Source organism: Protopterus annectens, chromosome 17.part0, assembly GCF_019279795.1.
Source record: "Protopterus annectens isolate FY-2018-M chromosome 17.part0, PAN1.0, whole genome shotgun sequence".
Lineage (NCBI taxonomy): Eukaryota > Metazoa > Chordata > Ceratodontiformes > Protopteridae > Protopterus > Protopterus annectens.
Window position 1 is genome coordinate 281,471,095 of NC_056751.1, and position 25,708 is coordinate 281,496,802.

The 25,708-nt window shown below is 35.9% G+C and overlaps 1 protein-coding gene across 2 annotated transcripts in view; it reads right to left on the minus strand.

Moving 5' to 3' along the window:
- The window catches only part of LOC122791756 (potassium voltage-gated channel subfamily A member 2-like), a 370,694-nt gene extending 348,678 nt beyond the window's left edge, over positions 1 to 22,016 (minus strand). For both annotated transcript variants that reach the window (XM_044059679.1, XM_044059680.1), the window contains exon 1: positions 21,271 to 22,016. The gene's annotated coding sequence lies outside the window, so the exon portion shown is untranslated. The remainder of the gene's footprint in view (positions 1 to 21,270) is intronic.
- Positions 22,017 to 25,708: the final 3,692 nt, after the last annotated feature.

Consider the following 25,708-nt stretch of genomic DNA (forward strand, 5'->3'; position numbering starts at 1 on the left):
TTAAGCTTCAGCCATCAGTAGGTTATGCATTAGAGCATGGGCCTGAAATTGTATGAAACTTGATTAGTCTGTGTTCAAATTGGGTATATGCTGTACAGTGATAGTAACAATCTGTTTACAGTGTCAAATTCATATGCATTAGCAAACACATTTTAAAATTCCACCATTTGTTTTCATTTGTTAAGTAACAGAAATAAAACCTACATCCAGTATCTGCCCATGCAGAACTTAACATAGTGTATAACATGCAACTAAACAGTTCTACTGTGATTTGTCAAACTAAATAATCTAGAGTAATAAAAACTACAAAAAAATAATGCCTGAAATACAATAAGGTGAAAAAAATGAATTCATGATGTTTTTTGTAGGGAGTAAGCCCAATCCTCCTGTACCCCTCTGTACTTATATATACCAACTCCATGGTCACACCAACTCGAATAAGGGAGAAATCTCCCAAAAGAATGGCACCCTCACCGGCACTTATTGGTATATACCTAGAACTCTCACTGGCAATAATTTCTTCTGGAAAATAGTGATAAACCTTATGCTCTTTGGCATCTTTTTCTTCAGCCAGCTGACACTTGAAGAATTTCACCTCAACCGCTCGTTGAGGAACAATATTAAACAGTGACAGTTTTAAGGGTCTTCAGGAATATGTGTTCACTTCAGTTACTTAAATCCCTGAATGACTTTGGCAAGAAAGAAGGTGTACCTAAGGCATTAGCACAAAATGCTGATCCTCAAATGAAAAGTCATCAGCTCACTATTGCATGTTTATAAAGCAGATTTCTTCATCGTTTCTTTACAGTTTTCCTTCACCTTGGCATTAAAGTTCAGATAACCAAATGACAGAAATGCAAACACTTTTGATTTAACAAATAATAATAATAATTTTAAAGCACAATGTATGTGAGTCTTTATTTTATGTGCGTGTGCGCGTGCGCGCACATGTATATGTGTGTTTAAAGAAGCATAACTTGGAGAGAAAATACATTTCTTATGGCACAAGGGTGTGGCCAGGCACACTCCTTGTACTCTAATGAGTGCTGTATGTTTTTTTCCTAATCATCGTATCAGCTTGGCTTTTTCAGGTCATATTATGTCTGCAACCATCTAAATGAATGCCTTTAATGACAGCAACATTGCTAATTTAAAAACAATATTTTTAGTAGTTTTAGGGGGAACAGCTACATATTTGGGGACAGCATTTTGAGAGATGGGTCCATTTTTAAGTGATAGGTGTCCAAGGGGGATAGCACTAAGAGTTTGTGAGTACACAATTAAATCTGCTTGCTACACCCCTGCTATGGCAAACCAACATTTGGCACTTTCATTCTTAGGTTATATATTTTCCCAAGTTAAAAAGATAAAATGGCAGAGATCTTTAAAGACAGGGTTGGGCAAAACAGACTTTCCATTGTCATGCAACTCACAATAACAAGTTCTGTGTCCATTCAGATAAAATAATTTGTTCTTAAAAGCATTCTGGCAAAGTACCTATTTTAGATCATTATCATTTCATATGATCTGTGATTTGACAAAAAAAAAATGACCCCCATAGATAGTACATTTTCTAAGGATAATTATACCTCGTGAAGTAGGCATCTAGACCCACACCATTTTGGGTAGTGTGGTATCGTGCCAAACCCATCCAGTCTGGTAGTACTACTTGATTGGCTACAGAAAACTAGCCTACATTTGCTACCAATGCCTGATTTAGTGATGAGTATAACATTGTATATCCAAAGGTCAGACAAGAAAACTGAAAAATGCTCCTGGATTTTGAATAGTTCACTAAATTGCTTTGTACCTCATTGCCCAAGATTTAGTAATAGGCAGAAACACAACTTCAATAAAAACTATGTTTTACTAAACCAAATACTGTCACACAATGTAATTAAAATCACATTTCTTTTTTAAAGTAGGAAATCTGTCATTAAGCACATATATATGATGAGGTACCAGCACAATAAGTACAATGGAACACCTTCAGGAAGTGATTAGGGTATAGGTATGTTATTTTATTAGGACTTGGAGAAGATATTTATAGCTGTATTTATGATGTTCAGAGAAATGAGCTGTTCTGTTGAGACTACAATAGAGAATATTTATACTTATGATATTCAGAAAACTTAGCTGTTTAATATAAAACTGCGACTGGAATGTTCATAATTACAGAGTTCAAAAAACTGAGCTACGTCATGTAAGCAAGTAGAGTTCAGCTTTATAGCTGTTTGCACAACAAGTTTGTCTTGTTCATCCACATGCTTTTTTTACACAATGATAGACAAAGTAAAACACAGACACCAAGGCTCATTTATTTACTTTTCATTTCCTGTTTTTTTTTTTAATTTCAGTTTTAAACATTTTTACATTAATATAGCTGTGTCTGTGGCACTTTTTTTACACAGAAGTAAATAAGCTATTGTACCAATCTACAGAAGCATTCCACAATAATATTAATTACTCTGTTTCAGTATAAGTGAGTGACCGCATAAAATATCAATATGTCCAAAACCACTGCACAAATTATTATTTTTTCTTGTATGACTGTAGTACATATCCCTCCTGGATGCCTGTCACTTAATATGATCATATTGATAATCACACTAACACCCTTCACCCTGAAGGTAAATCCTTCCGGCCATCAGCAACAATTCTGATGATGTGCAAAGGTCAAGTCTTAAATAACTGGTATGGAACCCTAGTACAGAGAGCAGTCCTGGACCTATTGTTCTTATATGGAGATAGAATGCTGTCATCAAATACTACAGTTCCTCATATCATATTGAAATTGTCATGCCAATCAAAACACATTGCTCTGAACTTTATGAGAGAGATTTTTCACTAAAAAAGGCAAAGTCTCAAGAGTGAAAAAAAAACCCAGCATGAATGAGTTTTGTAAATATATTGAGCGTAAATCTAAACTATCATCTGAAAAACAACAACTTGTTTAAAACAAATGTGTAAATAAAAAAAATATATAGAAAATGGAGTAGTTTGTAAAGGTTATGGCACTATAAATAACATTTGCAAAGCTTAAGGAAATATGGGAGATAAAGCAGAATAATAATTAAACAGAAGGAAGCAAGATAGACAGTTAAAACTGTAAGATATCAGAATAATTCGGCATTTTCATTCATGAAAGAGTCTTCTACAGTTAAATATGAAAGAAGGGTGTCATTTTCATCACAAAACAACCCTTTACAGTTAAACATGAAAGAAGGAAACTGAGTAATGAATATTCTGACCCAATGTTTTTTGTTACCTTGGAGCATAAAGCATACATTCTGAATGTATTTTACTATATCAACTAGCAGTAATACATTCCATGAAGTTATGTCACATGATATGGAAGTGTCTCTCAAAGTGAATGCACAGGGGTATATACTGTAATCTCTTAATCTATTAAATAGCTTTACTTCCAAGATGTTTGCTCACTGATCAGCAGCTTAACTTCATCTCTCCCCAATGTGAAAAACAAAACTGAAAGATAATGGCCAGGAACTCTGCCACTTTTAATAAATTCAGTTAACAGCAGGTAAGTACACTGCCTGGATACTACCAAAGAAGAAACTTAGAGAGCCTGAAAGAAAATCAACTAGAAAAGGTGAGGAGAAAACACTGGTTGGGAAGAATCCTGCAGCTGTTTAGCAAAAAGCAGTTCAAGCTCCAGCTTTGGTTCAAGACATGGCTTCTAGTAACCTAGAGGAACAAAAATAAGTTGAATGTGATCAGAGCTGGTTAACAAAATGAAAGATTAAAGAAGTGTATCAATTCAAATAACAAAAGGCTGGAAAACAATGGAAGCAGACTGACTGGAAACATATTCAGATGACCTGATAAAACTGCAAAAATCAGAGGTCGAAGTGAAGAAAAAGCTGGCTGAGTAATAAAACTGCTTAAGAAACGATATGTCTAAAAATGGTAGAATTAGAAGACAGAGCTCACAGAGAAAACCTGAGATTTTCTGATGTACCAGAAAAATTGGAAGGAACAGTTTGTATTAATTTTATGAAGGCACAATTAAGTACCTGGGCCAGTATTCCACAGCAGGGTTTTTTAATTGAAAAGGCACATTGTGTGCTTGCTCCAAACCTGCCCAAGACATGTATTAGTATAGATGCACTCCTACCAGCAGAAAGAGAGGGTCCTGACAAAACTGTGGCAGATGGGCACAGTATTAAAAGCTGGAGATTTTTTTTTTGCTTTTGAGGTCATTTTTTGATGCAGAACAGGCTAAGTTGGAAACACAAAAGTTAGTCTAACAAAAAGTGAGTCTTCAAGCAGAAGGGAACTCATCTTCCCATTCTGTGATAATAAAACTCATAGAGAGACTTACTCAGTGAAACATTTTCCATTGTTCCAAAGGCAAATATTTGAGAGAGACAGAAAAAAGCATAGGAGATGACTAGAAGAATCAGAAGTACCTTGAATTGAACCGGAATCTGAAGTTGGCAGAAGGAGATGAACAGGAGAAGCCCAGCAAAACAGAAATTAGTGAAAAAATGTGAGATTACAAAACATTTGTGAAATATGGATGTTAAAGCAAAAGTGGAATGAATAGAGTTTTGTTGACATTGTTTAAACTTGTAAAGGGCTGAAAGGCATTTGCCTCACTTCATATCATCAATGTTTGGAAGGACACTAAGGGGAGGGGAAGAATAAAAATGATCACTGTAAGTAAAACTGTTTCTATTCTTAACACCATTTCTGTAAAACTTTTTATGATATAAATTACATGTTATATACTAAAGTATTTTCATTTATTGTTGCATGTGATAAAGCTATAAAAGTAAACAGATCACTTTTTCATTACTCTTTTTTGTATTAAGAAATGCAGGCATTGCAATGTAAAAGGAAGGAAACAAATGCTGGACAAAAGCATATGTAAGTTAATAGGCTGTGATCTTGTAAAAACATGTAAATAAGAGAACATTGAATGCAATGAAAATTTTTTCTTTGGCAATAAATTTCAGCATGTCTTTAGGAGCCTGCATCTGAGGGCTACATTTTTTTTCTTTTTCTCTTATGTTTCCATGGAGATGAGCTGATTATAGACAGGCCTCGATGCTTTGCCAGAGATGGCCTCCACCTGTCACCCCCAGGACTCTGGATTCTGGCCAAGGCTCCCCCCCCCATTGTGCCTTTTTTAGGCAATGTCCAAAAGACAAATCTTCCAACATAAAAGATCTGTCAAAAAGCAGACTGAAGGTCATGCTGTTTAATGCTAGGAGCCTTAACCTGAAAATGCACTCACTGGAGGCTCTTCTTACACTGGAAGATGCCGACATCTGTGCAGTCACAGAAACTTGGTTCATGGCTGTGGAGAGCACCCCTCTCTTACCAGGCTACACCTCATTCCATACAATTCGACCCCATAATGAGGTCGGGAAGACTAAGGGTGGTGGAGTCTCTATCTTCATTGAAGACAAGCACACCTCCAGAATGGTTTGCCAGCATGATGCACTAGAACTACTCCAGCTGCAGCTGGCAGTTGGCAAGAAAACCATCCAAGTTATAGCCAGCTATAGATCCCCCTACATGACTCAGGACACCCACTCCTCCTACCTGGACCTACGTGACTCCATCAAGGTACCCCCTAACACCCTGATCCTTGGTGACTTCAACTACCCCACCATAGACTGGGTGAACTATTCCTGCACTAATGCATTCACCCAATGATTCCTTTACTTTATCAGTTCTAATGCACTAGACTAGCTCGTCTAATCCCCCACAAGGAGAGATAACATTCTGGACTTGGTTATCACCAACACAGGCAACCACGGCACCACTTCCATTAGTAGGTTCTTCCCTGCTAAGATCAGACCATTGGTCTGTCTCATTCGAAGTTTCTATCCTACCCAACCCCCCCCCTCCCCCAGCCATAACCAGGTAAAAAAATTCTCAATAGCTGACTATAACCTTCCAAGGGAGGGATATGTAGCTTCACACCACCGCCCCCCTCAGAGGATGCAGACAACTATGCTGAACAGTATGCCAGTGGAGTATACAAGCATCTGCACAACTGCATAAACTCAGCCATACACAACAGAACTAAAGCCTGTTCCTCAAGGAAACACAAACCTAGCTGGTGGATATCCTCTATCAACAGGCTTTACAACAAAAGGAAAAAAACTGTTGTCCAAGGGTTAAAAGGCACGAATTCCCAACTGGAAAAACTCCCTCCTTAGACTCAACAAGCAAATTAGATCACTAGTGAAAACCTCTAAAGCCAATTATGAATTGAAACTAGTCTCTGAAACAAGGGGAAACCACAAAGCCTTCTTCAGTTACATCAGGAAACTCCATGGCAAAGCCCAGGGTTGTTCTGAATTAGTACTTAACTTTACCACTTACACTGATCCTGTTGACTTAGCCAACCTGCTAGCAGATAGGTTCAGTGCAAACTTCACCCCCTGCCCCCCCCAAAGGCCCTTTTAACATACCTGATACTTGTCTTGCACCTCACATCTCTGTAGATCAAGGGTTAAAGACCCTATCCAAGGTAAAGAACACAGCTTCCATGGGACCTGGTAGTATCCCAGGATGTATTCTGCACCATCTCCAGCAAGAGCTAGCTTCGCTATTGCCCTGTTCAACCGCAGCCTAAATACAGGCTTCATTCCAGCAGAGTGGAGAACTACCATTGTCATTCACTTGCACAAAGGTGGTGCCACTACTGACCTTGGAAACTATCGCCTCCATTAGCTTGACAAGTCTGATCTGTAAAGCCATGGAGCATATTATTATGGACCTCATAAACAAGGACATAGGCAATCTCCAAGCACTTGATGCCACCCAGTTCAGATTAGTTAAGGGCAGATCTTGGCTGTTGAACCTGATTGACTTTTTTGAGACTGTCAGCAAGACTCTAGATGAGGGGAAATCAGTACATACAGCTTACCTTGACTTGGCCAAAGACTTTGACACAATCCCCCACTCAGATATCTTTGAAAAGCTAACCCAGGGCCATTAGCCTAGTAATCTCCTATGATCCTACAGGGCAATAAAAAGCCAGAAAACTGGTTTCTTTAAAGCTAAAAGTTAATGTTTTCTGAAAGCATGCATGTTGTTTTTTACATCTGGGAAGGGAATAAAGATAAAAAAGAAACAAACAGCAATTAGTGTAAGATACATATGCAGTAACATGACTCTAAGCATGGACAGCTTTAAATTTAGGTCAGATAGTGCTTGTGTCTGCAGCTGTTTAGGACAATTGTTCCTACTAGGAGGGTTAAAGTTAATTATATAAAGTTGTACATAGGTTTATGTGTTTGTATTAAGTTAACAAGTTCTGGGAGTGTTCTTGGGGTATTTTTTTTGTTTGAGGTTGGTAAATTTATATTTTGAACAGTGTATAGCTCTGTGTATTGTGCCTAAAGGTCGCAAATTTTTCAGGTTCCCTATTCAAATTCGGATATCAGTTTATATTGTTCTTGGTTAGAAGTTCTTTTAGAACACAGTTATTTTTTATTTAATGGAAAACATTTTCAACAGTTAAAGGGTCTTGCATTGGGGTCTGCTGCAGCCCCAGCATTTGCTAACTTGGTGTTGGGATGGTGGGAAAATGAATTATTACCCCATGTTTCTTTGTTTGACCATGTAATATTTTTTAAGAGGTTTGTAGATCATTTTTTTTTTTTTTTTTTTTTTAAAGATATTAAATAAGAATGTATGCCTTTTAGACAGAATCTTAATGCTACTACTTTTTATGTCATTTTCTTTAGATGACGTAGGATTGACTGTCAATTTTTTACTATTACTGTAGAGTAGGATCTTATGAAACCTTGTTTTCACAGTAAAGTTTATGGGAAAAATACTTTTACCAATCAATATTTATATTTTAATAGCAACCACCCATATTAAGAAAAATATACCCAGGGGACAATTTATTCAAGCATCAAAACTGACTATCAGAGATGACGTTTTGAAACAAGAATTGTCTTTTATTATTTCACTTTTTTGCAGAGGGGGTACAAAAGAGAACTATTAGTATCTAGTGCTGTAGAAATAAAAAAAGGGGAACTCATTTTTTACCCCTATTAAGACAAAACTTTGAGAATAATTTGGTCATTAATTCACAGAATATATCTAGGAGTCTAGTTTGTAATTTATATATGTCAGTTGATAGCTATGCTATAAGAAATATTGTTAATAACAACTGACAGATTATAAAAGAAAATGTTGAATTAGTTAAAGTTTTAGGTGAGAGTCCATCGTTTGTTTATAAAAGGAATCATTGTTTGAAAACTTTATTAAATAAGGATAATAGTAAGGTCAGTTTACCATATACTGACAGAACAAAAGAGATGTATAAATGTGTTTTTGTACATCTTGTAGGTTTATTTATGAGAGCCCCACTTAATGTTAGCACACGGTCAGTTTACCATATACTGACAGAACAAAAGAGATGTATAAATGTGTTTTTGTACATCTTGTAGGTTTATTTATGAGAGCCCCACTTAATGTTAGCACACTTGCATCAAACTTTTTTTAGTACTGGGAAGTTTGATTGTAATAGCACAGGGGTGATTTACATTAGTGTATGTTCAGGTTGCCCAGCGTTTTATGTTGGGATGACAACACAGGCGTTACATAAGAGAATTATAGAGCATGTTTGTGCTATCAGGAATAAGGATCACGATAATGCCATTGTTAGGCATACCCTTAGTTGTGAACATTACAAAAACTTTTTGTTTTATGTGCTCGAACGGGTTCCCAGGGATACGACGGGTGGGAACTATAAGAATAACTTAGAAAAAAGGGAAACATCATGGCAAATTAAATTAATAGCTGATAAATATCAAATGTTTTTTAAAAGATCGTAGACGTAAAGTCAAACCAGATAGTAACAGTAGTTAGTTTTGTTTTTAGGATTTAATATAGTTAATAAATTATTATTGGATTGATTGTGTTATAGGCTGTTAGTTAATTGATTAATTAATTGAACTGTGTATAGAAAAATATTTAAAGTCTGTGTTTTTATCGTTAATTGTTGTTCTGAAAAAGTCCTGGTGGATGAAAAGTGGAGAAATAAAGGCAGTTCGCTTAACGTTGTATTCATGCTCCTTTTTCGCTTTTCCTTCCAGTTAGTGGTTTGTTTTGAGTTTTATATCATCTCATCTATACAAAGCCATTCTCAGACTACATGAATTTCTGTTTATGTCTTCTATAATGTTGCACATTTTGCAGACCATTTACCCCATAACAAATTATTTTGCTCAGTAAATGTTTTCTTTCAGGCTAAATATCCCGGTGTGTCTGGTAGGTTATTAATGTATGGTCACATCTATATAGATATGTATGGGTGGTTGTGGGTATATATAGTGGCTCTTAACTATGCAGATTTTAGTTATGTGTTATTGGAAAGTGAACTTGATTTACAATAGTCCACTAAAAATTAGTAAGAGTGTAGACACTAATAGTCATCTCATACTTGGCACTCTTGTACCTGAATGTCTGTGTCAGCAACATTTAATGAAAGTGCATAATAAAAATTGTTGGCTAAACCATAGTTGTTAGCAAGCCAGCAACATTTTTTAGCTATGATTATGCTAATAAGGCAACGTTCTCTAACACAGTTACACTAAACGTGCCACAGTAAAATAAGCTTTAGCACGTCGAGCATCTCATTCGATAAACAGCTCCCCTAATAGCACCTCAAATCCCTGTTCTAACAGTATACATTTAACTTTCAGTCACTACTACAAAACTATAAAACTTTCATCTGTACAGATCACCTCTACTACTAATCCTTAACATCCTGAATGACAGTCTCTCCTTCTAGTAACAGCCAGCAAGGTACAACCACCAAAATCCCTTATTTTTTATCAAGTTTCTGAATACCTCTAAATCATTCTCACATCAATCAAGATAGTAATTGTCTTTTATGTCTCAAATTATGCATTCTTATCCATTTTCTGAGTCCATGCTAAACTCAGTATAACTATGGTGATATGCTGGCTGTACATCTCCAGTCAGAAGATTAACATCTTAAGTGCTCATCTGCATAAAACTTTATACCCCAGATTATGCCAACAGCTGTTTACTCCTGAGCCATACAAAATGTTTCTTCAAAGCCTAAACTTTATAAATACTTGAAAAAGAACATGTTATATATAGTCACCTATTTTTCCTATGACAGATATAACATTTTTGATTACTAACTCACAAGGGTTGTGTTCATCCCAACCAGATAATTTCACCTTCTGGTCAACCAGCACAAGCCTCATGATATAAGTCTTAGTACTGAAAGTGTCCCTTACAAAATTAAACAACTGCATACCACACTGGACCATTATCAACCAAATTTCTTACATCCTCAGAAATCTGGTTAAAAAATTCTACATTCACTTTCTCATATGGTATCTGCTAACTACCTTAAGACTTTTTCTGTAGTTATCTCAGCAAAATAATGTGAGTGGTAAGATGGAATGATAAGTTGTCCTCACCAAAGCAAATGTACATTGGCATACCAATCACAGCCTCAGTTGTACACTAGAATGTTGTCAACTTCCTAAAGCAAAAAGCAAGGAAGCAGTTATGATGCACCCACCTGTTAGCACATGCAAATACCTTCAGGTGCAGGTAAACCCAATAGGCATAAGAATCATTTGAGGATTGACTGTGGAGTACTATTTAAGTGACAAGCTCAAAATCATACAATAGAAAAATGAAGGCTAAGGGAATCAAACTGTAGAGTACAGGATGAAACTCAGTAGCACACCACAGCCTTAATATTCTGCATTGAACTGATCCTCCATGCTGCCATAATGTTTCACCTAATCTTCACCCATACTAATTAAGACTGGTAAGATGTCTTGTAAATACTGCTGAGGAGGTTCTCACAACATCACAAAACCTTATCAATTCTACTGAGTCCCTAAGTGACACCTTTAGAGAATAACTTCTAACTTTTTCTAAATGGAGCACAGTCATGTCTGTAGAGTCTAAAAATACCTAAAAGTGCAAAATATGACTAAATGCTGTTTTAAATCCTATAAGTACTGTATACTAAACACTGACTGGTGTACCATCCTGTCACTATTAAATGTAGCAGCAGTAACTTTCCCCTGTGTAATTACTAGGGTAACAACATTAAAAAGCTGCAGAATAAAACTCTTCCTCCATTACAGAGGATAGCTGAAGTCAAACTTCACGACTCTAAGAGCCTGACCTTTGAAAAGGTATTCTAAGGACAAGCTTATATCCACACCTTAAGACCCAAGAACAAAGATAAACCTCAGGTGCATAGTAGTAATACATCTTTTATTAACAGTGTCCGTCATAACATCACCTTTGTAAGACTGCTATACTTTATTCAGAATCTTATCATAAGGGAAAACATTCACAAGAGCCCTAGTCCTATTATTCTGCACCAGATATTGCTGAATCTGTAAAGTAATATTTTGCAAACTTAAGTCATTGTAGTCCAACATTAAAAGTTCATTGTCATCATTAATATATTTTCTATTATCAGACATACATTGATAACAATGAACCTTTCTCAGAAGGCTGTTAATAATGTTGGTAAGAAAGATAAGACACTGAGGTAGTCCTGCATTTGATGTACTTCCATGCGATTTGATTTTACTTGCTGACACTATTAAACAGAACAGGCATTGGCAAAGGAGTGCTCCTTCTTCAACTTGAAATTTGGGTCCTGATTTTTGCTTCTTTCAAAGCACAGACCTTAAGCATGAACATTATTCTATTGCTGTACTCTTACGAACATAGTCTAAAACCAGGATCTATGTCACCTAACCAGCAAAGGCCTTCTCAGTATCACTCAGGATGGCTTTTACCTAGGCCATTGTGTCAATACTGTTGTGTATATCTTTAGCAAACAAATTAGGCCTGGACTCAACAATAAAAATATTTTGTTATAATGTTTATTGAGTTCTCCAAGTCATTCAGAACTATCAACAATTTTTAAATGTTGTGAATAATATTCCCACAGGGTCTTGTATGTACTACCTTAGACTGGTTCTCTAGTTATGCCAGTAAAAGTATATGACTGGTAAGATGGAATGATATGCTTTCATCACCAAAACTAATTTGCACCGATATACCACAGGGATCAGTATTTAACACAATATTAATCTTGGCATTTGCCATTGATAGGTTTATGTTCCATGGAGAAAAAACTATCAGAAGTGTCTGTCTTAGAGAGTCTATCACAGACATAAAGCAAAACTCCAGCTTAAATTTGGTTATCTTGAAACCTGGTGTGCAACCTCTGGCTTGTTCACAAACACCAGCTAAACAAAAAGCATGCTTTTCTCTCCTAAGAAACTGTCCATAAATGCTAACTAGATCTGTCCATTGTCTCAAAATTGCAGAGCTACATAACAAGTCATTATTATAAAATATCTTGGCATCTGACTTGACTTCGAAAACTAACATTAGCTGGTCACCTTAAACAAAAAAAAAAAAAGAAATAGTAAAAATCATTCACCAACAAGACAGACTGTAATACAGTCAACTGCTTTGTCATTTCATTAGTTAGGGGAATCCTAGACAATGCATTATTGAGAATCAGACTCCATTTTGACTCATTCATATTTTCTCATGTGACTACTCTTCTACACCATAAGCCTGAAAATGCCTAATTAAGAGCAGTCAAACTTGGTTGCAGTAAAGACAGGGATAGTGACATTATAAGTCACACAGGCAGTGGTGTTGGCTAGAGCTAACCAAAATCTTAAAGTCCTCCATCTTTGTTCTAGCCATAAGCTAGTATAACCCACACTGTCCAGCTATGATCAAAGTATTATATTGGCACATTTCAAGACTTAAGATCAAAAGAACGCTGCTTAACTACAAACAACAAAACATAATTCTAGATGTGACAATGTTATCTTCTTTCCCTACTTACCCAAGATTTGGAACAAACTTCCTGGACTAATCAGATTACAAAACTGAAATTTGAAATTTCAAGTGATGTAAAAAAATGGCTACTTATACAATGGATATATAGATGCTCCGATACCTAGCACTCATATTGTATGCCCCCCCAAACCTGAGCTCTGCAACAAAAACCTTCACTGTTAACTCTTCTATTACTAAATTATTATTGATTTCAAGTCATACTTTCACTTCTTCTAACAAGAATGAAGACCGTTTCACAACAGATAAATAACCTTCATTTTTTAATGTCTTCTTTACTAATAGATTTCCCGCTTCTTCACTGACAGTAATATTCTCTTGTTACACTAACAAGTTTCCTAACACAGCTTCCCCAGCCTCCTTTTACTAATTTCTCCAAATCTGTTGGGTTTCTAATACCATGACGGGAATGGACCCCATTCCTAAGTCAAAGTACGATTAAAGTTTATGAAATTAGCATTGTTTCAATCTTTGATGTCAGCCAAAAGTGCTCTTCACAGCACCTGCAATGTGCCCAGTAATGACTCCTTCTTCAGTTTGTATGGGGTTACATGGATTGGTAACATATCTAAATATGATTGTAGATTCTTTTTTATAAGACCCATTGCTCCTACTACTATTGGAACCATCTGGGTATCTTTCTTCCACATTTCTCTTGTTTCTGCCTGCAGATCCTGGTATTTTATGACTTTGTGTCTCTCTGTATGCAAGACACTATAGTCACTGGGTGTGGCGATTTCAATAATCAATGCTAATTTTGTCTTCTTTTCTTGGACCACTATATCCAGTTTTCTAGCATCTGTCTTTTGAACTGTTGGTAATGGGTGCTCCCATGTGATATAAATGTCTTCATTTTCTATGATGCTTTGTGGCTCATGTTTCCAGTGTTTTTCAGCCACTTCAGTACCATAATTTTTGAACAATCCCCAGTGCAATAGTCTCACCACATTATTATCCTTTAAGTATACAGTCCTTCAGCCATTTGTGTGGCAGCCAGCAACAAAGTGTGTGATTGTTTCCAGTTTAGTTTTACAAAACTTACATTTGTCTGTTTCTCCCACATATTCAGTCTGCTTTGTAAACCAGCATGTACATAACCCACTATCTTGGGCTGCCAGTATTAACCTTTCATTTTTTGGTTTGAATTTGCCTCTCCTTAACCATTCCTGAGTTCGTTCCTGATCAACATGAGGCTCTTCCAGAAGTTTTCTATACTTATAACTATATTTATGCTTTTTCCACATTTCTTGCCTTCTTATCCTGTCCTTCACCTTATATTCTTTCTTTTGTTTTTTGGCACATTCAGTTGCTGCCTGTTTTTTATCTACTTCTAGTTTTCCATTCATGCTTGACGTCTATATGCTTCTGCTGAATTAAGCAGAGAAGTCATCTTAAATTTATTCTCTTCATGTTTCAAAACTTTCACTACATTTGGATCTTGTGAGGTCAGTAGATATGTGTGGAGTCCCACGATTGCAGATCTTTACATGTAATCATTTTCAAGAAGGCCCATCCCTCCTTCGGAATGTGGAATATATAATCTGGGTATACACTGATTTTTATAAATCATTTAGTAAGCATAAAGCATCCTTCTCATTTTAATATCTAATCTATCCAACACTTTTTGGGGCCAATCAATCACTCCAAAACTGTACGTTAGGACAGGAAGAACAAATTGATTTATAGATTGTGTCTTGTTCCTAGATGTCAGTGCTGTTCTCAGGATTAATTTAAGTCTTCTAAAGTATTCCTTACTGAGTTTTATTCACATTTGTTTTATTGCTGATCCTCCATCAATTCACAAGTATTTATACACTCCCTCTTGCTCAAGTTCTTTTATATCACATTCTTGTCCCAAACTGATGTTTCCCTAGTGCTGCAGTTTTCCTGCTTTAAAGGTTGCTTTTGCACATTTATCAAGACCAAATGACATTCTAATATCATCTGAAAAGGTTTTGACAACCTGCAGCTGTGCTTTCAGTTCCTCATCTGATGAGCTATACAGTTTTAAATCATTGACAAAGAGAAGATGAGATGTCATTAGACTTTGTTGTTTTCTAGGAGCCAAATTGTAGCCATGGCCTAAGCTGTTAAGTGAACAGCTTAATGGGTTAATGGCAAGGCAGAATAGCAACGGTGACAAGAGAGTCACCCTGGAATATCCCCCTTTTATTTTTATCCCTGGGATAATAATCTGTCCTTTATCATGGCTTAATTGCACAGTGGTCTGCCATTGTTTCATGGTCACTGTAATGTAATCGATCAGTGTAGGGTGTATCTTATACATTTTTAAGCACTCTTTTATCCATGAATGTGAGATACTATCAAATGTTTTTTTGTAGTCAATCCAAGCCATACTTAGATTCTTCCCCTTTTTACAGTTCTCCACTATAACTTTATTTAACAACAAATGATCCTTTGTTCCATATGACTTTTTTTTATTGCCCTTTTGTTCTACTGCAATAATTGAGTTTTTTTCCTAAATGACTATAAACTCTGTCGGCATCAATTCCCATGTATAGTTTATATGTCGTCGGAAGGCAAGTTATTGGTCTATAATTTTTAGGGCAGCTTGCAGGTTCACTCTTAAGTAAGAGCATTGTTTTGCCTGTTGTTAGCCAGTGTGGTGTCTGTTCAGGGTGCGCATATAAATAGTTCTTACTCATGGCTAAATCCTCTTGCAAAGATGTTAATACGTTTAACCAGAAGTTAGATACTGCATCTGGGCCTGGGGTTTTTGAGTTAGAGGCTTTTCTCAACTTTGTTTCAATCTCTCTGGCTATTTCATCCCATTTCATATCCTGTACCTTTACATTTCTTATTCTTTCTTTTACTTCTTCTTTACATTTCTTATTCTCTCTTTTACTTCTTCTTTACATTTCTTATTCTTTCTTTTACTTCTTCTATCCATTTAGCATCTTTGTTATGTTCTACAGGATCTTCATAAATACTTCTCCAAAATGTAAATGCTTCCTCTTTTTTTTGGTGGTCTTTCAATCCCTTTTACCTTATTTCCCAGTTCTCTATAAAACTTTTGTGGGTCATCAATGAATTGCTTATTTTGTACTTTTCCCTTTTCGTTATCTGTGTATCTTCTAAGTTTTTCTGCCTGTGCTGACATTTTAAGTTTGTTATTTGAGATAATGCATGATAGATCCTGGTCTGTTCTAATACTGTGCATTGATTTAATCACATCTATCTTTCTTAGTATTTTTGTTGCTCTATTCCCTCTTCTCTAGTCTTCTAACAGTGACACTTCTTGTGTTAATTGTTTTATACTTTTCTCTATTCGATACTTCCATGATGGTATTCGATTTCTCCCCTTCCTTTCCCTCACTACCCTGTTATATTGTGGTAGAACTTTATCAGTTATTAATTTAGCAGCACAGTAATATATCCTGTTTACTTCCCCAGCCTCCTCTGTGAAGATTCTCCTATGGCCTTGTTTAATTGTGTCTGTTGATGTACATGAAAGTCAATAACATCTGTACCTCTAAACTCCAGTTCAGTACAAGAATTAATTCATCAATGAAAATAAAATAGCTATGTGTAAAATGTTTGTAATATATGCACAAAGCATATGGCTCACATAAACAGATGTAGAATAAAATTTAAGTATGCAGTCTGCAGTGTGTACATATTAGTATATAATGTGCTACAAATTGAGGCATGTATATTGTATACCTCTGCTCTGTAATACACTCCGGTATTGCATTACGCTGTATAACATACATGATTGAATTGCACCTTAATTAATATGTATTCTGTGCAATGAGTTTGAATTTATGAAACTGTATTGCCCTATATGCTGTGTATGTTACTTTACAATGTTAACTTACTAATCTGATATCTAGGACTGTGCCTGTTTGCTCACACACCGCTGCTGTTGTTATGCTAGCTTCTGAATTTCTCATCGACATGATATGATACAAATGATTTATATAAGCTGAAGCTTTTATATGGTATTTGCCGTGGAGCTTTTCTTACCAGGTCTCCAATGAAAATTAGCTTTGACCATAGTGATGTTCACATTAGGAAAGATAAGTCAGTAAAACAAATAAATAATTCTTGTATGGATGTTCTGTATAGTATCTTATAGCAATAACCGACAACTACGGTGTGGTATATTGAAGATTTACCCACGGTTGCTGTGGTTTAATCACGAGGGCAAAGCCCGAGTGATTAAATAAAGCCAACTGTGAGTAAATCTTCAAATACCATAACCACAGAGTCGGTTATTGCTATTATACAATGACATTATTTAAGAAAAAAATACTTTCTTTTCTTAAATAATGCCTTTGTATAATGGCGCATTACTGTTCTTCATCGGCTGGTGGTATATTGCTGCCTTGTTTTGATGTACTGCACATGCATATGGGACTTGTGCTCTAGTGCTTACGCAGTACATCAGGGCTGCGAACAGGTAGCAATGGACATTTAAAGACAGCAGGCAATCACCTCACTAGTTTGTTGCATAATACATGTCCAATTGTTTATTAAATTTCTTATGCACTAATCTGTAACAAAAATACTTTTATTTTATCAAAACACTTGATGCAACAGCATGATAAAGAAATTATTATTTTTCTGCATTAGTAAAAATATGAGAGAATATTCAGAGAAGCTGAAGGGAAATTTAGGACATTAGAAATAAACACAATAAGCAAACTAAGTAAGACAACCTTGTCTTTGTTTACAGAACTTATACCTGTCTGTGTATTTTGCTGCTTCTGTTTCAATGAATGTGATTACAGTTTGGAGAAGAAAAACTAAGAATTGTAAAAGGTTTATTGATAAATAAGAATGACTTGGACAAAGAGTTTATGGAATATGTAATGATTTCCTAAGGCAACTCAGAGGTATTGGAAATCTAAAAATGTTCACGGAGTTAGGTAAATACAAAGGTGGAACTGAATTAGAGGTATGGGTATTAAGCAATGACTTAAAGTAAATTTCATGATTGCACACTGGCATTAACCTACTAAAGAAATCAGTTCTGCTTTAGAATACATAAAATATAAGATCTAACAATTTATGTCTCAAATAAATACCTGGTGTCAAAACCATAAACTAAAACTACATGCAAAGAAGTATATAACTGTATCCTTTATCAAGCATCCTTGTAACTATCACATTGATAACACACTCCTGATAATTGATTCTTTAGTTAAGGATCTAGGCTCCTACGCTGGCAATGAATTGTCTTTTGATCAGCATATATCCGCAGTTATAAGGAAGTCTTTTTTCATTGCACAGGTTATATCTAAAGGTATAAGTCCAGATCCAGGGCAAACTAAGCCTGGGCTCCACTGTACAGAGCATGTGCATGCATTACGCCAATTGTTGAGCATAATGCCCCTTTCAGTATGTATGTGTTCAAACACTTGTCACAAGTGGAATGCTTTCTCAGTAAAAAAAAAATCAAATGCCTAAATCATAAAAACTGTGAAGACCATCTCAAAGCCTTGTCCTTTCCTCAGTATTGTGTAGGTCACTGAGAGTTGACCTCTACTGTGCATATAGAGCTGCAACAGACACCATTCTGTCAGATCTACTACACATTTGTAAGGCCAGTGCTGCCATACACACCTGCTCAAGAGATCTCAGTCCATTTTGCAAAATAAATAGAACACACTGAGAGAGAGGTATATATCACAGAAAATACTCATTTTATGGCCCTGTCTTTCACTCCACATAAAGCAAAGTATCCCTCTTACTCTATTCAGTTGTAATTTGGATAAATGGATGGGTAACCTAAAAATTCTTCCCATTGTTTGACCCTTCTCTGGTCTCCTGACTCCTTTCAGCTGCTGCTGCTGCCCAGAGAAGGCATCATAACATGAAATGGTCTAACAGTACATGATGGCAATAAGCAACACATGCAATGCATTCAAAATTAAGCAAAATGTACTAAGAAAAAAGAAAATAAATAGTACTACATGACTGGATGGTAGAAAAATCATTTGCACTTTTCCTTTTCTGTCAAGTAAGAAATTCACTTAGTCTTAAATTATTTAATATCAGCACAGTTTATAATGCAAAAGGGGTAAGCCATCCCATATTCTTGGGTTGAGGACTGAAAAGGCGGACTTAGTAATTATAATGTTTGGCTGGCTATGTAGAGCCATCACTCATTTTGAATGGGACCTCGAGGTACAAGGACCTAGTTCAGTTGTCAGTTTAGAAGTAAGCTGTGCAGAAAGGATCTGACTCTTCTTTCATCAGGACTTATTTGGCTGTGTGTAGTGTGAAACAGTGAAGCTCATTTTTGATTGAAAGGAGGACAAACTTCCACATGCTGTTAGAGAGAATATGGTGGTCGTGTAGATTTCTAATGGAGGCATTCACCACTAGAAGGTGGTCAGTCTGTAAGATACCCTTCCAAAGAGCTATTCTGGCTTCACTGATAAGGAACCCCTGCAGCTTCCAGTAACTAGTGTTCTGTTTATTTTATTTTTAAGCTGTTTGTGGTGAACATCTCTATACACTGGGAGATCTAGGTAAATCCCAAAGTATCTGAAGGATCAGATTAATTTGATTCCTTTGCTGTGCAAGATAAGAAAGTCTGTTAAGTGGGAAGATCTGTTTTTGTATAGATGTAAAGCCAAAAAAACATTGATTTGGATATGTTCCAGTTCATATCAAGCTGTATCCAGGTCATCTGGTTTCCCATACATAATTTTCTTTAATCATTTTATTAATTTTCCCAAAGAATACTACAGCTTATCCATATGAAATATTAGTAAAAACATGCAACATATTCATATTTCTCTGTTATAAAAATGTGAGGTAAATTTCACTTCTCAAAATACTAAAACATAACCACGAATGATGTATATTTTAACATACAGTCACAACAGATTGATAATGTTACGTCAAACTAATTAGAAGAACTCATAGATTATGCATAGCAAATACATCTGGAGCAGTGCTAAAATACATAACATTGTATTTAGTACAGTTAATCAGCATTAAAGATGACACCATATTTAAAATACCAAAAAAATAGGTGGAAGTATGAAGGCCACATTGTCCAAAAAATAATTTAGAAGTTGTACATTATTGTCTGTAGCAAAAAAGCAAATATAGCATGCAAAATGAGGAAACTCTTGAGGAAGAAATGAGGAACCCCAATTTTACAGGTCCCATCATTCCAAAGGATATAGATAGCTATAGCTGTAGATATAGATACAAAAGAAAAGGTTGAAAGACAAGCTTAGAACTATAAACATAAGTCAAACAAAGGGCAAGTATGTATTAAAGAAAATAAAAGCCTAATTTACTTTTCTCTAAACATCAAACAGTATTCCCCCAATAACTCTTTTCAAGTACTCCTCATTATCTGCTAGGCCCTTAATAAGCCATGTATAAAACACTGGCCTAGGCTTTGTTCTTAATATTGTTATAATACTTTGGTATTGTAATTCTAGCATGCAAAGTGTATGTTCTTTAAATGGACAAATATGGATAATATATTTATAAAACTAGTTATAAAAAAACACGTAACATGTAGCACTTTGATGTATAACATCAGACTACGTTTCTTTGTAAGCTTTTTCCATATATTAATTAAAAATGAGCATTAGGACAAGAATAGTAGATAGAGTATTTAGACTATGTTAGTAATAATAGTGGTCAATTTATTATAAGTACACTGTTTAGGCATGTTTGAAGCATGTGTCGCCATCACAGTCTTAAGATATTTACATGATACTAGCCAGCTGGGTTAGCAAAGAATATCGTCTTATTTTTTCTGTAGCTGTTGCCTGAGTATTACATTGATAAAAAGTATTGTTAAAAGTTGTAAGGTAATATTAAAATTACAGTGGAAATTTTTGGGTTGACTGTATTTTGATGAGATCTGCTGTCCTAATAGAATATTAATTTAGAAGTATACAGCAACAGTTTTGTTTCATTTTTATTATGCTTTCAACAACTGATTTTAAATGAAAATGTTCAGTTTTATTGTACCTTTCGTATTATGAGCATTCAATAATCTGGAGAATAAGGTATGTCTACATGCCTCCAGCAGATAAAAAATAGTTAATTTATACTAGTGCTCTTAAGTGGGGAATATACATTTAATAGGTGTGAGAGCCACATCTCAAAGCAGCTTTAGCTTAGCATAACACAACATTTGTGTCACTATTTTAAATTAATACATGTATATTTAGTAGCACACATTAGGCAGGTCACAAAGCATTTAGAGCCTAACCATAATCCATCTGTTCTTTCCAGTTACCAGGCACAGCATTTAACATTTCACCCAAAGAAGCACACAAGTAAATAAAGCTAAACTGATTCAAACACAGGCATTTCTGTAATATTTCAATGTTTTAAATACAAATAGCAATTGCTATGTTAACAAATGTTACATACCTAAAAGCAAACCAAGAGTCAAACATGGTCTTCATGTTCCTGCATAGTTTACAGTATGAACATATGCAGCAAAGGAGTCTTCAGCAATTTCCAGCAATGCTGAGAAGATAAAATAATCCATTCTGCTAAACTAACTGCATGCTTTTGTAGCTGAACCTCTGGCAAACTGGTCTAACTAGATTGCATGCATCTTTTTCCACACCTCTTTTTGAGAAGGCAAAAAAAAAAAAAAAAAAGGTAAAAAAGTTTCCATACAAGTTCCATCACATTCACAAATGTTTCCCACAAGACCCTTTGCTGAATGGCTGCCTGGCTGACAGCCCTGGAAAATGGGAAATTGATAGCTGGCAAATAATAGGGAGAAAACTAATCAAGGGAGAAAAATCAGCATATGCAGTCTTCTGTTTGTTCTGTGTTTTAGCCAGCAGAAATTATGTTGGCTAGTCACTAATCCCAAAACAACATATATGAGGTTATAAAAATAGAACTCCAGTCCTACTGACAGCTTTCTTAGCCTGTTTTCTGTGTGGTTGCTAACATGCACATTTATTTTTCTCTTGCACCTAGATGATGCCATCATAATTAAACTCATTTAGGTTCATAGATTAGTGCTAGGCTAATTGCCCTTGTGGGTCATTTTAAGCCTAGCCAGTCACCCCATGTGAGAATCAAACCCTTCACCTTGTGTCTACAAGGTAAACACCTTGACCATTACGCCAATCTCCCACCTTTTGTGTTTCATTGCATTTAATCCCACTCAGAAAATCTGTCATAAAGGTCATATAACTACTGTCATGAGGTATTACTATTCATTATATATACTTTACCAAGGAAATAATTTTGTTCTAATTTAGTTTTGATATATGCAATCCGTATATATATATATATATATATATATATATATATATGTGTGTGTGTGTGAGTGTGTGTGTGTGTGTGTGTGTGTGTGTGTGTGTGTGTGTACTGCGGTGGTGGTGCTGTGGTAGTGTTGTCGCCTCACAGTAAGACGTTGTCCCGTTCGATTCTCAGCTAGAGCGTCTTCTGTGTGGAGATATGCGTGAATGGGCGTACCTTCGTTGAAGGTTGTGCGTCAGAGCTGGCAACTCGGCACGTGAAAATCTGCTGCCAATCATTAGCGGACCGGAGTTCCGCTGTGGCGACCCCTAACCGGGAAAAGCCGAAAGACACAACAACATATATATGTGTGTGTGTGTGTGTGTGTGTGTGTATATATATATATATATATATATATATATATATATATATATATGCCAAAAAAACCTACAAAAATAAAACACTACTCACATTTATGTGGGGAGCCAGCCCCCCTCACCCCCCATGTGGGGGGCTGTGCCCCCACCCACCCTACTTTAATATTATCACTCCAAGATCACACTGCAGTGGGGAAAAGGAAATATTTCCTTATCCCCACTGTACCGCGATCTAAGCAAAAGTTTGCTTAGTTGTACAATCAACAATACATGTTGATGTACAACTAAATCTACATGCAAACTGCATGTTGTTTTTTTTTTCTTTTTTTTCTTTTGCAAAAGTGCATTTTCACTAAAATGCACTTTTGCGAGTGAGTTTCCTGTAGTACGTTTCGATTTAACGTACTTTCAATGCTCAGACTAGGACCCGTCTATATATATATATATATATATATATATATATCATAAGGGTGTGTAATAGTATATCCCATCCGCCGGTGTTCATGATTATTACAGACTCTGCAGTTTTTGCTTAATATCTTTTGTTATGGTGTTCAAACTGCTACAATTCTTCCATCTTTATCCATTCATTTCTGAATTTTGCTTCCTAGTAGCCTACTACTTCTCCATTAAGTCTGATCCATCCAGCTGCCTTTCAGAAAATAAATGCTGCCTTAGAAGTTGCTTCTTTCTTTGTTCCACTTCAGCCAAACTATACCTCATTGCTTTAAGAATCTTTTACATGTGAAAAAATGGGGTGTTTATGCAAACCTATACTTTGAGATATTTTATAGCTTAAATCAGATAGATCTTGTAACTTTTTTATTCCTAGACAAACATAGTAAGTCCCATCAGCCTGACATCTAGTGATGTTCATTCTGAGGCCCTGTATAGTCAATGTGCACCTTCTAGTCTGCTTTCTCATATGCAGAAGTGACCTACCTACTTACTGGACAAACTACTTTTAGAAAGTCTTCACCAGTGAAATAGCTTGTGGCATGCCAGTTAATGCTCACACCATTTCCCCATGGCAGGCCTGACATGTCATCAATGGCACATTGTGTTATGATATCATTGTGAAACTGTGAACTCATGTTTTATCACGTCTTAAATATAGTTTGTCCAAGTTGCTTAACATTATGGATAAGGAGGTGTTCTTTTAAACCCATAGTTGATTGATCTCAGATTTATTATATTTGGCATTATAGCAGTGACAGTGTTGTGCAAAAATTATTTGTAGGTTTTTAAAGTGATCAGTATATTGTTAAGTTTTTTTATTATGTGCATCTCAGTGTGTGTGTTGTCGCTTAACTGCAGTGCGCCCCCATCCTTTTCACCAAATCTACCTGAGTATCCACCCTCTTGAAATCTTAACACCATCTCTACCTACTCATTTTCAGTCTTTATGCAGTGTCCCTCATAAATATTGAATTAGACAGAACAAAGTCTGGTTTATTGTCTGATAAAAGCAAGCCTGATACACAAGTCACAAGGCGTTTATACTGAGTGCCTTCAGCAAAAGTGGTCTCTTATCAGGCAGCAAACTACATCTCAGGCTATTCTGTTACACCTTTAAAAATGCCACCAAACAAAACAATTAAAAAACTGAATCCAAATAGAAAGTTTGAGAAGAAATCAGTGTTACTGAAAAAGAGAAAATTTCTTCTACAAGCACTTGAGTCCCAAGCTCTCGAAACCCACTGTCTCAAAGTTAGGGACTCCAGCATCTCATAGCTGGGGTATGCTTCTGCTTAAACTCCAATATGAGTTCAAGCAAGAAGTCATGGCGAGAGAGCGAGAGATAGAGGTTCTAAGATGAGTTAGTGGAAAGGGGTTTTGGATAAGGGAGCAGGATTGAGCTGGTGGGAGTTCAACCACTTGCTTTTCGAGCAAGTGGCAGTAAGGGTGGCTGCTGTGAGCTACGAGTACTCAAACACCTATAATAGGACCCAAGATAAAAATAGTCTCTCTAATTATGAATCAGCAATACATAAATTAGATACCCACACACACACACATGCAGTAGCAATGTTTTATAGTTGCAGAAAATATAATAATCAGCAACCATATCATGATTTTTTTTTCAATTCTGTTGTTAAAAAGTCATCATAAAAGTAATTGTTCCAGCAAGAATCAGGTATTTTTTTTAACTACTGTATTAGAAGCTCCTTTTAAATCTCCAGTCAGGTACTTAGGTGAATATAAGAGAGAGTATCTAACAGTGACTAATTCGTTTAATTAAAATTTTTTTTATTAGTTAGCTCCTTTAAATCTGTTGTTAATGCACTTCTGACACACACACACACACACACACACACATACACACACACACACACACACACACACACACACACACACACACACTCAAAACTCAGTGCTAAAAGTAGGATAGCAGCAATTTTTTATAACGTAGACCTGTACAAAATGTATTCTGGTATAGTAGAGAGTCGATTATCAGAAACGTCAGTTATCCGAATGCAGCCTTCCAAAGTTTTCGGGTAGGAAAAATCATAAAGTCTGAATATGTAAACATTATACGTATCCACTTGTAAGTGTTTTTTGAGCTTGTAGCCCACTTGTTTATGAAAAATATTCTTTATTGCCCACTGGAATGATGGAATGGTTGAAAAGTGTATTCCCTGCATGCAGAAAAAACAAGATTTTAGAAGTTTTTTATCCGGTTCAATGTATGTTTGATTATCCAAACTACCCTAGGTCCCAGTTAGTTAGGATAATCAACTCTCTACTGTATTCATCTTCCTTAATATAATATAGTCAGTTGTTTTGCTAAACTGTTATCAGCAAAAAAAGGTGCCCTTGCTACACTCAGGTCCATTTTTGTCTCCTAGAAGCACTACATGTGGATGTGAAAGAAAGTACAAAGCAGATTATTTATTTATTTACAGTTGGTCTCTATGTGGATTCCACTTAGCCTGTAGCTGATATTCTGGGGAAACCTGAGGTGGTATTTCTACTGACCAGGGAAGTTTGATTCTCCTTATAGGTGCCATGAAATAATTAGCACATACCAGGCAAATGTGTGATCACTGTTTCATGTTACACTCAAAGAACAGCAACTCAGAAGTTGAGCACCTCTTTTATGATACCTTATGGTGTCAGCATATGATTACTCTCCTGATGTTTCTGGTATCAAAGATAGGCACAGTAACTGCTGAACCATTGGGTAGAATTAATCTCAGGAAAGTAAATTGAAAGCGTTTATCGCT